At 43.1% G+C, this 14402-nt stretch overlaps 6 non-coding genes across 6 annotated transcripts; all 6 read left to right on the top strand.

Moving 5' to 3' along the window:
• The first annotated feature begins 3990 nt into the window (after positions 1–3990).
• Positions 3991–4062, top strand: trnap-agg (transfer RNA proline (anticodon AGG)). The gene has a single exon. It is a non-coding gene; the product is annotated as a tRNA-Pro (tRNA).
• A 1974-nt stretch (positions 4063–6036) lies between these two features.
• trnap-cgg (transfer RNA proline (anticodon CGG)) lies at positions 6037–6108 on the top strand. The gene has a single exon. It is a non-coding gene; the product is annotated as a tRNA-Pro (tRNA).
• A 1974-nt stretch (positions 6109–8082) lies between these two features.
• On the top strand, positions 8083–8154 carry trnap-cgg (transfer RNA proline (anticodon CGG)). The gene has a single exon. It is a non-coding gene; the product is annotated as a tRNA-Pro (tRNA).
• Positions 8155–10128: 1974 nt separating this feature from the next.
• On the top strand, positions 10129–10200 carry trnap-cgg (transfer RNA proline (anticodon CGG)). Its single transcript has one exon. It is a non-coding gene; the product is annotated as a tRNA-Pro (tRNA).
• Positions 10201–12173: 1973 nt separating this feature from the next.
• Positions 12174–12245, top strand: trnap-ugg (transfer RNA proline (anticodon UGG)). The gene has a single exon. It is a non-coding gene; the product is annotated as a tRNA-Pro (tRNA).
• A 1974-nt stretch (positions 12246–14219) lies between these two features.
• trnap-ugg (transfer RNA proline (anticodon UGG)) lies at positions 14220–14291 on the top strand. The gene has a single exon. It is a non-coding gene; the product is annotated as a tRNA-Pro (tRNA).
• The last annotated feature ends 111 nt before the right edge of the window (positions 14292–14402 follow it).

The following is a 14402-nucleotide window of genomic DNA, read 5'->3' as shown; positions in this document are numbered from 1 at the left end:
TACTGTAATTCTCACTGAGGACCCTCTTTCAAATCCAAAACAAGACCATCATTACACTGGATTACTTTGAGTTCACCTGAATCTTCCGTACTGATAGGAATGGTTCTTCGCTGGTACGAGCATGTCATCAATTGGAGGTGGCTCATTTGGCTCTGGGTATGGTTGTGAGTGGTTTCTCGTTCAAATCCAAACAGGTTCTTAGTGTAAATTCAGGGTTGGTTGGGAGAGGTTCCAGGTTCAAATCCGGGGTCTTAGTGTCGATGAAGGCTTGCGGCCAACAGTCAGTTACCCAGCTAAACGTGGCTCGTTGGTCTAGGGGTATGATTCTCGCTTAGGGTGCGAGAGCTCCCGGATTCAAATCCCGGACGAGCCCATTTCCGTGTCTGTATGGTCGCCCAGTCGCTTCGTCAACTTATAATTTTGATGCAAATCTATACAGGGAGATGGTGGAAAAACTAACATGAAACAACAAAACTGAGACTGTACCCCGAGTACTCCCAAAAAAATGCTTAAATTCCTTATAATTTCAATAACCTTGGTCCAAACGCGCATTTTTTTCAAAAATCTTGGAAATGACATTAGCTACCTAGCTACAGTCCAAAATCAGCTCCTACAACCTCTTAGAACATTTCTACTCTAGTTTCCACCCCTCCACGGTACAGAAACAACACTGATCAAAATCACAGGCAACCGACTCTGGCCTAATCACCATTCTCACCCTCTTTGATCTGATATCAGCTTGCGATACAATTTCTAAAACCATCCTCCTGAACAGACTCCAAGACATTCTTTATCTATACCCTACCTCTTGTCAAGATATTTCACAAACTAAACCAACACTCCCACTGTTATGCAGATGACACTCAGCTCTACCTCTCCACATAATCAACTGCCATTATTCCGGGTTCCTCCATTTATTGACTGCTTCCCCGAAATTTATTATTGGTTTTCATCCAATTTTCTGCAACTAAACAATGATAAAACTGAAATCCTACAGATAGGTACCAAGTCCACTCAGCCAAAAGTGACAGTTTTTCCCATGACACTTGACAATACCTCAGTTTCCCCCTCTGGTCAGGTTAAGACTCGGGGTGTCATCCACTCTCTCCTTTTCATCAGAATTAAATGAAAATCCCCGATCTGCATACTTTCTACTTTATAAAATAATGGTCCTGCGTCCCCGTCCATCAGTATCCTTTTAAAGCACGTCCAACCTTGTATTTGATCAGTCCCATTAACAGAACTTGCAATAATTTACTGCAACTAAAAACAAAAAAACCTCCTGATTAAAAGCAACAATTGCTAAAATTAGGCCAAAAAGCGGATTTGTAAAAACATCAGCAGGTTCTGACAAATAGCCTCGGGGCTCCACATTAGAAAATGGAATGTTATTGATATTCTAAAAACTGGTAGACAGTTTTGCATCCCGCCCCCAATAATGAGGGTGACCGCAGACATAGTTGTTATGACACAAGGTATATTCGCAGGTGAGAACAGACCAGGGATGGCGCTGCCTGATAACACATTATGATAGCAATTGACGCGTAACCACACAGCCTAACATATTGCATTGGCCGGGAATTGAAGTTGGGCCACACGAATGGCAAGCGAGAATTCTACCACTGAACAACCAATGCTTAGTACTTCTTGTCCAAAAGAATAGAGACGTCCATCATAGAAAACGTTTTATCTGGCCCTGATCATGCATGTTTTTTCGTTCTTAAAATGTAGTGTTCTTGCCATGTATGCAATGCATCAAGTGAACGTACATTTCTTTAACGGTAAGATCACTCTGCAGAAACGATTAAATACTGGAAGATGCACGAACGATCCCCAACAATACATTGCGATAATACACGCCTGTATTAATACATTGAGAAAACCCTAATAACGTTTGATAATGTTGCAGTGAGATACCAAATTTGAGTATTATGAGACTAAGCTGTGGCGATTCTGAGAGTTGGAAGACCACCACTTGACTTTAATTAATACTACGATCTATAAAGTTAACTGATTTCGATACTTTGTGGCAAGCACTTTGGCTTGTTGGACTACGGGTATACAGTAATACCCCGGTTATCGCGGTTAATGGGGACCGAGACCACCCGCGAAAACTGAAAATCCGCGAAGTAGCGGCGCACCTTCAAAAATGCTTAAATAAAAAAAATAAAATAAATATATATATATATATATATATATATATATATATGGGTAGAGAGAGAGAGAGTGAAATTCATGTTATAACAAAAAAAACACAAATTATTATTAAAACTTATTTTTTATTCCCCAGCCATTATTTTCGTATTTATTCAATTACTTCTTTTTGTATTTATTTAATTACTTCGACTTTTACCTGCTGGTACGCCGTCCGGTGTGCCCTGTGAATGTTATGATCCTCCAGCAGAGCTGGAGTATTGAGCAGGACTCTCCAAACGCAGACACGGGAAAAAAGGTGGTGATAGAAAGATATTTATTATAATCACAATATAGTCAGTGTAATCAGCGCGTCTCGCAGCAGCTGACGGCATGGCGCGAGAAGATCGCTGGAGGAACGCCCACACAGCTGAAAAAACAAAAACACATGCGGCATGACAGGCACGGATCATGACAGTGAAATGAAAGGTGGCATTCTTCATTTATTTATTTATTCATTCATAACTGACAGCCTCACGCTCCGCTCCTGCCCGGGCGGAAGAGGTGCTCCTATTCGGCTTAACTGTGACACACGCCCGCCCTCCTCCTCCGGAGCTTCCATTCGGTTAAACTTAGGGGCCGCTTGGAACCGCCCGTTCCCGGGGAAGGTGCTCCTCTTCGGCTTACTGTGACGCGAGCATGCGCTCCTCCTACGGAGCTTCCATTCGGTTAAACTTAGGGGCCGCTTGGAACCGCCCGTTCCCGGGGAAGGTGCTCCTCTTCGGCTTACTGTGACGCGAGCATGCGCTCCTCCTACGGAGCTTCCATTCGGTTAAACTTAGGGGCCGCTTGGAACCGCCCGTGCCCGGGGACGGTGCTCCTCTTCGGCTTACTGTGACGCGAGCATGCCCTCCTCCTCCGGAGCTTCCATTCGGTTAAACTTAGGGGCCGCTTGGAACCGCCCGTGCCCGGGGAAGGTGCTCCTCTACGGCTTACTGTGACACGAGCATGCCCTCCTCCTCCGGAGCTTCCATTCGGTTAAACTTAGGGGCCGCTTGGAACCGCCCGTTCCCGGGGAAGGTGCTCCTCTTCGGCTTACTGTGACGCGAGCATGCGCTCCTCCTCCGGAGCTTCCATTCGGTTAAACTTAGGGGCCGCTTGGAACCGCCCGTGCCCGGGGAAGGTGCTCCTCTACGGCTTACTGTGACACGAGCATGCCCTCCTCCTCCGGAGCTTCCATTCGGTTAAACTTAGGGGCCGCTTGGAACCGCCCGTGCCCGGGGAAGGTGCTCCACTACGGCTTACTGTGACGCACGCCGGCCGGAACTCTGGTACGGTCCGAACCGCGCGAAACGTCGCCACCAATCGTGTCCGGGGGAACTTGCTCTTCTTCGTCCACTCTCTTCTTCGTCCACTCTCCTCTTCGGCGCACGCCGGCCGTCTAACCGCTCCAGCGCCCCCTCGTGCCGCTCGGCGAAACTACAATGCCGCCGAATATTTTTTAGACCGGCGAAGCACTGAAGCCGCGAAAGGTGAACCGCGAAGTAGCGGGGTATTACTGTAATTCTCACCGAGGACCCTCTTTCAAATCCAAAACAAGACCATCATTACACTGGATTACTTTGAGTTCACCTGAATCTTCCTTACTGATAGGAATGGTTCTTCGCTGGTACGAGCATGTCATCAATTGGAGGTGGCTCATTTGGCTCTGGGTATGGTTGTGAGTGGTTTCTCGTTCAAATCCAAACAGGTTCTTAGTGTAAATTCAGGGTTGGTTGGGAGATGTTCCAGGTTCAAATCCGGGGTCTTAGTGTCGATGAAGGCTTGCGGCCAACAGTCAGTTACCCAGCTAAATGTGGCTCGCTGGTCTAGGGGTATGATTCTCGCTTAGGGTGCGAGAGGTCCCGGGTTCAAATCCCGGACAAGCCCATCTCATTGTCGGTATGGTCGCTTAGTCAACTCATAATTTTGATGCAAATCTATACAGGGAGATGGTGGAAAAACTAACATGAAACAACAAAACTGAGACTGTACCCCGAGTACTCCCAAAAAAATGCTTGAGTTCCTTATAATTTCAATAACCTTGGTCCAATCGCGCATTTTTTTCAAAAATCTTGGAAATGACATTAGCTACCTAGCTACAGTCCAAAATCAGCTCCTACAACCTCTTAGAACATTTCTACTCTAGTTTCCACCCCTCCACAGTACAGAAACAACACTGATCAAAATCACCGGCAAACGACTCTGGCCTAATCACCATTCTCACCCTCTTTGATCTGATAGCAGCTTGCGATACAATTTCTAAAACCATCCTCCTGAACAGACTCCATGACATTCTTTATCTATACCCTACCTCTTGTCAAGATATTTCACAAACTAAACCTACACTCCCACTTTTATGCAGATGACACTCAGCTCTTCCTCTCCACATAATCAACTGCCATTATTCCGGGTTCCTCCATTTATTGACTGCTTCCCCGAAATTTATTATTGGTTCTCATCCAATTTTCAGCAACTTAACAATGATAAAACTGAAATCCTACAGATAGGTACCAAGTCCTCTCAAGCCAAAAGTGACAGTTTTTCCCATGACACTTGACAATACCTCATTTTCCCCCTCTGGTCAGGTTAAGACTCGGGGTGTCATCCACTCTCTCCTTTTCATCAGAATTAAATGAAAATCCCCGATCTGCATACTTTCTACTTTATAGAATAATCGTCCTGCGTCCCCGTCCATCAGTATCCTTTTAAAGCACGTCCAACCTTGTATTTGATCACTCCCATTAACAGAACTTGCAATAATTTACTGCAACTAAAAAAAAAAAACCTCCTGATTAAAAGCAATTGCTAAAATTTGGCCAAAAAGCGGATTTGTAAAAACATCAGCAGGTTCTGACAAATAGCCTAGGGTCTCCACATTAGAAAATGGAATGTTATTGATATTCCAAAAACTGGTAGACAGTTTTGTATCCCCGCCCCCAATAATGAGGGTGACCGCAGACACAGTTGTTATGACACAAGGGATATTCGCAGGTGAGGACAGACCAGGGATGGCGCTGCCTGACAACACATTATGATAGCAATTGACGCGTAACCACGCAGCCTAACATATTGCATTGGCCGGGAATTGAACACGGGCCTCACGCATGGCAAGCGAGAATTCTACCACTGAACAACCAATGCTTAGTACTTCTTGTCCAATAGAATAGAGACGTCCACCATAGAAAACGTTTTTTCTGGCCCTGATAATGCATGTTTTTTCCTTCTTAAAATGTAGCGTTCTTGCCATGTATGCAATGCATCAAGTGAACGATACATTTCTTTAACGGTAAGATCACTCTGCAGAAACGATTAAATACTGGAAGATGCACGAACGATCCCCAACAATACATTGCGATAATACACGCCTGTATTAATACATTGAGAAAACCCTAATTACGTTTGATAATGTTACAGTGAGATACCAAATTTGAGTATTATGAGACTAAGCTGTGGCGATTCTGAGAGTTGGAAGACCACCACTTGACTTTAATTATGACTACGATCTATAAAGTTAACTGATTTCGATACTTTGTGGCAAGCACTTTGGCTCGTTGGACTACGGGTATAATTCTCACTGAGGACCCTCTTTCAAATCCAAAACAAGACCATCATTACACTGGATTACTTTGAGTTCACCTGAATCTTCCGTACTGATAGGAATGGTTCTTCGCTGGTACGAGCATGTCATCAATTGGAGGTGGCTCATTGGGCTCTGGGTATGGTTGTGAGTCGTTACACGTTCAAATACAAACAGGGTCTGAGTGTTGATTCAGGGTTGGTTGGGAGAGGTTCCAGGTTCAAATCCGGGTTCTTAGTGTCGATGAAGGCTTGCGGCAAACAGGCAGTTACCTAGCTAAACGTGGCTCGTTGGTCTAGGGGTATGATTCTCGCTTCGGGTGCGAGAGGTCCCGGGTTCAAATCCCGGACGAGCCCATCTCAGTGTGACTATGGTCGCCCAGTCTCTTAGTCAACTTATAATTTTGATGCAAATCTATACGGGGAGATGCTGGAAAAACTAACATGAAACAACAAAACTGAGACTGTACCCCGAATACTCCCAAAAAAATGCTTGAGTTCCTTATAATTTCAATAACCTTGGTCTAATCGCGCATTTTTTTCAAAAATCTTGAAAATGAAATTAGCTACAGTCCAAAATCAGCTCCTACAACCTCTTAGAACATTTCTACTCTAGTTTCCACCCCTCCACAGTACAGAAACAACACTGATCAAAATCACCGGCAACCGACTCTGGCCTAATCACCATTCTCACCCTCTTTGATCTGATAGCAGCTTGCGATACAATTTCTAAAACCATCCTCCTGAAAAGACTCCATGACATTCTTTATCTATACCCTACCTCTTGTCAAGATATTTCACAAACTAAACCGACACTCGCACTGTTATGCAGATGACACTCAGCTCTACCTCTCCACATAATCAACTGCCACTATTCCGCGTTCCTCCATTTATTGACTGCTTCCCCGAAATTTATTATTGGTTTTCATCCAATTTTCTGCAACTTAACAATGATAAAACTGAAATCCTACAGATAGGTACCAAGTCCACTCAGCCAAAAGTGACAGTTTTTCCCATGACACTTGACAATACCTCAGTTTCCCCCTCTGGTCAGGTTAAGACTCGGGGTGTCATCCATTCTCTCCTTTTCATCAGAATTAAATGAAAATCCCCGATCTGCATACTTTCTACTTTATAAAATAATCGTCCTGCGTCCCCGTCCATCAGTATCCTTTTAAAGCACGTCCAACCTTGTATTTGATCACTCCCATTAACAGAACTTGCAATAATTTACTGCAAATAAAAAAAAACAACCTCCTGATTAAAAGCAACAATTGCTAAAATTAGGCCAAAAAGCGGATGTGTAAAAACATCAGCAGGTTCTGACAAATAGCCTCGGGGCTCCACATTAGAAAATGGAATGTTATTGATATTCTAAAAACTGGTAGACAGTTTTGCATCCCTCCCCCAATAATGAGGGTGACCACAGACATAGTTGTTATGACACAAGGTATATTCGCAGGTGAGAACAGACCAGGGATTGCGCTGCCTGATAACACATTATGATAGCAATTGACGCGGAACCATACAGCCTAACATATTGCATTGGCCGGGAATTGAAGTCGGGCCACACGAATGGCAAGCGAGAATTCTACCACTGAACAACCAATGCTTCGTACTTCTTGTCCAAAAGAATAGAGACGTCCATCATAGAAAACGTTTTATCTGGCCCTGATCATGCATGTTTTTTCGTTCTTAAAATGTAGTGTTCTTGCCATGTATGCAATGCATCAAGTGAACGTACATTTCTTTAACGGTAAGATCACTCTGCAGAAACGATTAAATACTGGTAGATGCACGAACGATCCCCAACAATACATTGCGATAATACACGCCTGTATTAATACATTGAGAAAACCCTAATAACGTTTGATAATGTTGCAGTGAGATACCAAATTTGAGTATTATGAGACTAAGCTGTGGCGATTCTGAGAGTTGGAAGACCACCACTTGACTTTAATTAATACTACGATCTATAAAGTTAACTGATTTCGATACTTTGTGGCAAGCACTTTGGCTCGTTGGACTACGGGTATAATTCTCACTGAGGACCCTCTTTCAAATCCAAAACAAGACCATCATTACACTGGATTACTTTGAGTTCACCTGAATCTTCCGTACTGATAGGAATGGTTCTTCGCTGGTACGAGCATGTCATCAATTGGAGGTGGCTCATTGGGCTCTGGGTATGGTTGTGAGTCGTTACACGTTCAAATCCAAACAGGGTCTGAGTGTTGATTCAGGGTTGGTTGGGAGAGGTTCCAGGTTCAAATCCAGGTTCTTAGTGTCGATGAAGGCTTGCGGCAAACAGGCAGTTACCTAGCTAAACGTGGCTCGTTGGTCTAGGGGTATGATTCTCGCTTCGGGTGCGAGAGGTCCTGGGTTCAAATCCCGGATGAGCCCATCTCAGTGTGACTATGGTCGCCCAGTCTCTTAGTCAACTTATAATTTTGATGTAAATCTATACGGGGAGATGCTGGAAAAACTAACATGAAACAACAAAACTGAGTCTGTACACCAAATACTCCCAAAAAAATGCTTGAGTTCCTTATAATTTCAATAACCTTGGTCTAATCGCGCATTTTTTTCAAAAATCTTGAAAATGACATTAGCTACAGTCCAAAATCAGCTCCTACAACCTCTTAGAACATTTCTACTCTAGTTTCCACCCCTCCACAGTACAGAAACAACACTGATCAAAATCACCGGCAACCGACTCTGGCCTAATCACCATTCTCACCCTCTTTGATCTGATAGCAGCTTGCGATACAATTTCTAAAACCATCCTCCTGAAAAGACTCCATGACATTCTTTATCTATACCCTACCTCTTGTCAAGATATTTCACAAACTAAACCGACACTCGCACTGTTATGCAGATGACACTCAGCTCTACCTCTCCACATAATCAACTGCCACTATTCCGGGTTCCTCCATTTATTGACTGCTTCCCCGAAATTTATTATTGGTTTTCATCCAATTTTCTGCAACTTAACAATGATAAAACTGAAATCCTACAGATAGGTACCAAGTCCACTCAGCCAAAAGTGACAGTTTTTCCCATGACACTTGACAATACCTCAGTTTCCCCCTCTGGTCAGGTTAAGACTCGGGGTGTCATCCACTCTCTCCTTTTCATCAGAATTAAATGAAAATCCCCGATCTGCACACTTTCTACTTTATAAAATAATCGTCCTGCGTCCCCGTCCATCAGTATCCTTTTAAAGCACGTCCAACCTTGTATTTGATCACTCCCATTAACAGAACTTGCAATAATTTACTGCAAATAAAAAAAAACAACCTCCTGATTAAAAGCAACAATTGCTAAAATTAGGCCAAAAAGCGGATGTGTAAAAACATCAGCAGGTTCTGACAAATAGCCTCGGGGCTCCACATTAGAAAATGGAATGTTATTGATATTCTAAAAACTGGTAGACAGTTTTGCATCCCTCCCCCAATAATGAGGGTGACCACAGACATAGTTGTTATGACACAAGGTATATTCGCAGGTGAGAACAGACCAGGGATTGCGCTGCCTGATAACACATTATGATAGCAATTGACGCGGAACCATACAGCCTAACATATTGCATTGGCCGGGAATTGAAGTCGGGCCACACGAATGGCAAGCGAGAATTCTACCACTGAACAACCAATGCTTCGTACTTCTTGTCCAAAAGAATAGAGACGTCCATCATAGAAAACGTTTTATCTGGCCCTGATCATGCATGTTTTTTCGTTCTTAAAATGTAGTGTTCTTGCCATGTATGCAATGCATCAAGTGAACGTACATTTCTTTAACGGTAAGATCACTCTGCAGAAACGATTAAATACTGGTAGATGCACGAACGATCCCCAACAATACATTGCGATAATACACGCCTGTATTAATACATTGAGAAAACCCTAATAACGTTTGATAATGTTGCAGTGAGATACCAAATTTGAGTATTATGAGACTAAGCTGTGGCGATTCTGAGAGTTGGAAGACCACCACTTGACTTTAATTAATACTACGATCTATAAAGTTAACTGATTTCGATACTTTGTGGCAAGCACTTTGGCTCGTTGGACTACGGGTATAATTCTCACTGAGGACCCTCTTTCAAATCCAAAACAAGACCATCATTACACTGGATTACTTTGAGTTCACCTGAATCTTCCGTACTGATAGGAATGGTTCTTCGCTGGTACGAGCATGTCATCAATTGGAGGTGGCTCATTGGGCTCTGGGTATGGTTGTGAGTCGTTACACGTTCAAATCCAAACAGGGTCTGAGTGTTGATTCAGGGTTGGTTGGGAGAGGTTCCAGGTTCAAATCCGGGTTCTTAGTGTCGATGAAGGCTTGCGGCAAACAGGCCGTTACCTAGCTAAACGTGGCTCGTTGGTCTAGGGGTATGATTCTCGCTTCGGGTGCGAGAGGTCCCGGGTTCAAATCCCGGATGAGCCCATCTCAGTGTGACTATGGTCGCCCCGTCTCTTAGTCAACTTATAATTTTGATGTAAATCTATACGGGGAGATGCTGGAAAAACTAACATGAAAAAACAAAACTGAGACTGTACCCCGAATACTCCCAAAAAAATGCTTGAGTTCCTTATAATTTCAATAACCTTGGTCTAATCGCGCATTTTTTTCAAAAATCTTGAAAATGACATTAGCTACAGTCCAAAATCAGCTCCTACAACCTCTTAGAACATTTCTACTCTAGTTTCCACCCCTCCACAGTACAGAAACAACACTGATCAAAATCACCGGCAACCGACTCTGGCCTAATCACCATTCTCACCCTCTTTGATCTGATAGCAGCTTGCGATACAATTTCTAAAACCATCCTCCTGAAAAGACTCCATGACATCCTTTATCTATACCCTACCTCTTGTCAAGATATTTCACAAACTAAACCGACACTCCCACTGTTATGCAGATGACACTCAGCTCTACCTCTCCACATAATCAACTGCCACTATTCCGGGTTCCTCCATTTATTGACTGCTTCCCCGAAATTTATTATTGGTTTTCATCCAATTTTCTGCAACTTAACAATGATAAAACTGAAATCCTACAGATAGGTACCAAGTCCACTCAGCCAAAAGTGACAGTTTTTCCCATGACACTTGACAATACCTCAGTTTCCCCCTCTGGTCAGGTTAAGACTCGGGGTGTCATCCACTCTCTCCTTTTCATCAGAATTAAATGAAAATCCCCGATCTGCATACTTTCTACTTTATAAAATAATCGTCCTGCGTCCCCGTCCATCAGTATCCTTTTAAAGCACGTCCAACCTTGTATTTGATCAGTCCCATTAACAGAACATGCAATAATTTACTGCAACTAAAAAAAAAAAACCTCCTGATTAAAAGCAACAATTGCTAAAATTAGGCCAAAAAGCGGATTTGTAAAAACATCAGCAGGTTCTGACAAATAGCCTCGGGGCTCCACATTAGAAAATGGAATGTTATTGATATTCTAAAAACTGGTAGACAGTTTTGCATCCCACCCCCAATAATGAGGGTGACCGCAGACATAGGTGTTATGACACAAGGTATATTCGCAGGTGCGAACAGACCAGGGATGGCGCTGCCTGACAACACATTATGATAGCAATTGACGCATAACCACACAGTCTAACATATTGCAATGGCCGGGAATTGAACTCGGGCCACACGCATGGCAAGCGAGAATTCTACCACTGAACAACCAATGCTTAGTACTTCTTGTCCAATAGAATAGACGTCAACCATAGAAAACGTTTTATCTGGCCCTGATAATGCATGTTTTTTCGTTCTTAAAATGTAGCGTTCTTGCCATGTATGCAATGCATCAAGTGAACGATACATTTCTTTAACGGTAAGATCACTCTGCAGAAACGATTAAATACTGGAAGATGCACGAACGATCCCCAACAATAGATTGCGGTAATACACGCCTGTATTAATACATTGAGAGAACCCTAATAACGTTTGATAATGTTACAGTGAGATACCAAATTTGAGTATTATGAGACTAAGCTGTGGCGATTCTGATAGTTGGAACACCACCACTTGACTTTAATTATGACTACGATCTATAAAGTTAACTGATTTCGATACTTTGTGGCAAGCACTTTGGCTCGTTGGACTACGGGTATAATTCTCACTGAGGACCCTCTTTCAAATCCAAAACAAGACCATCATTACACTGGATTACTTTGAGTTCACCTGAATCTTCCGTACTGATAGGAATGGTTCTTCGCTGGTACGAGCATGTCATCAATTGGAGGTGGCTCATTGGGCTCTGGCTATGGTTGTGAGTGGTTTCTCGTTCAAATCCAAACAGGGTCTTAGTGTTGATTCAGGGTTGGTTGGGAGAGGTTCCAGGTTCAAATCCGGGTTCTTAGTGTCGATGAAGGCTTGCGGCCAACAGGCAGTTATCCAGCTAAACGTGGCTCGTTGGTCTAGGGGTATGATTCTCGCTTTGGGTGCGAGAGGTCCCGGGTTCAAATCCCGGACGAGCCCATCTCAGTGTCGGTATGGTCGCCCAGTCTCTTAGTCAACTTATAATTTTGATGCAAATCTATACAGGGAGATGCTGGAAAAACTAACATGAAACAACAAAACTGAGACTATACCCCGAATACTCCCAAAAAAATGCTTGAGTTCCTTATAATTTCAAAAACCTTGGTCCAATCGCGCATTTTTTTCAAAAATCTTGGAAATGACATTAGCTACCTAGCTACAGTCCAAAATCAGCTCCTACAACCTCTTAGAAAATTTCTACTCTAGTTTCCACCCCTCCACAGGACAGAAACAGCACTGATCAAAATCACCGGCAACCGACTCTGGCCTAATCACCATTCTCACCCTCTTTGATCTGATAGCAGCTTGCGATACAATTTCTAAAACCATCCTCCTGAAAAGACTCCATGACATTCTTTATCTATACCCTACCTCTTGTCAAGATATTTCACAAACTAAACCGACACTCCCACTGTTATGCAGATGACACTCAGCTCTACCTCTCCACATAATCAACTGCCACTATTCCGGGTTCCTCCATTTATTGACTGCTTCCCCGAAATTTATTATTGGTTTTCATCCAATTTTCTGCAACTTAACAATGATAAAACTGAAATCCTACAGATAGGTACCAAGTCCACTCAGCCAAAAGTGACAGTTTTTCCCATGACACTTGACAATACCTCAGTTTCCCCCTCTGGTCAGGTTAAGACTCGGGGTGTCATCCACTCTCTCCTTTTCATCAGAATTAAATGAAAATCCCCGATCTGCATACTTTCTACTTTATAAAATAATCGTCCTGCGTCCCCGTCCATCAGTATCCTTTTCAAGCACGTCCAACCTTGTATTTGATCACTCCCATTAACAGAACTTGCAATAATTTACTGCAAATAAAAAAAAACAACCTCCTGATTAAAAGCAACAATTGCTTAAATTAGGCCAAAAAGCGGATGTGTAAAAACATCAGCAGGTTCTGACAAATAGCTCCACATTAGAAAATGGAATGTTATTGATATTCTAAAAACTGGTAAACAGTTTTGCATCCCTCCCCCAATAATGAGGGTGACCACAGATATAGTTGTGATGACACAAGGTATATTCGCAGGTGAGAACAGACCAGGGATGGCGCTGCCTGATAACACATTATGATAGCAATTGACGCGTAACCACACAGCCTAACATATTGCATTGGCCGGGAATTGAAGTCGGGCCACACGAATGGCAAGCGAGAATTCTACCACTGAACAACCAATGCTGAGTACTTCTTGTCCAAAAGAATAGAGACGTCCATCATAGAAAACGTTTTATCTGGCCCTGATCATGCATGTTTTTTCGTTCTTAAAATGTAGTGTTCTTGCCATGTATGCAATGCATCAAGTGAACGTACATTTCTTTAACGGTAAGATCACCCTGCAGAAACGATTAAATACTGGAAGATGCACGAACGATCCCCAACAATACATTGCGATAATACACGCCTGTATTAATACATTGAGAAAACCCTAATAACGTTTGATAATGTTGCAGTGAGATACCAAATTTGAGTATTATGAGACTAAGCTGTGGCGATTCTGAGAGTTGGAAGACCACCACTTGACTTTAATTATGACTACGATCTATAAAGTTAACTGATTTCGATACTTTGTGGCAAGCACTTTGGCTCGTTGGACTACGGGTATAATTCTCACTGAGGACCCTCTTTCAAATCCAAAACAAGACCATCATTACACTGGATTACTTTGAGTTCACCTGAATCTTCCGTACTGATAGGAATGGTTCTTCGCTGGTACGAGCACGTCATCAATTGGAGGTGGCTCATTGGGCTCTGGCTATGGTTGTGAGTGGTTTCTCGTTCAAATCCAAACAGGTTCTTAGTGTTGATTCAGGGTTGGTTGGGAGAGGTTCCAGGTTCAAATCCGGGTTCTTAGTGTCGATGAAGGCTTGCGGCCAACAGGCAGTTATCCAGCTAAACGTGGCTCGTTGGTCTAGGGGTATGATTCTCGCTTTGGGTGCGAGAGGTCCCGTGTTCAAATCCCGGACGAGCCCATCTCAGTGTCGGTATGGTCGCCCAGTCTCTTAGTCAACTTATAATTTTGATGCAAATCTATACAGGGAGATGCTGGAAAAAGTAACATGAAACAACAAAACTGAGACTAT

Source organism: Idiotropiscis lumnitzeri, chromosome 12 (assembly GCF_059441095.1).
Source record: "Idiotropiscis lumnitzeri isolate Australia: NSW breed Sydney's pygmy pipehorse chromosome 12, RoL_Ilum_1.0, whole genome shotgun sequence".
In the NCBI taxonomy this organism is placed as follows: Eukaryota; Metazoa; Chordata; class Actinopteri; order Syngnathiformes; family Syngnathidae; genus Idiotropiscis; species Idiotropiscis lumnitzeri.
The sequence above is the reverse complement of the archived record's forward strand: the minus strand, read 5'-3'. Positions and strand labels throughout refer to the sequence as shown.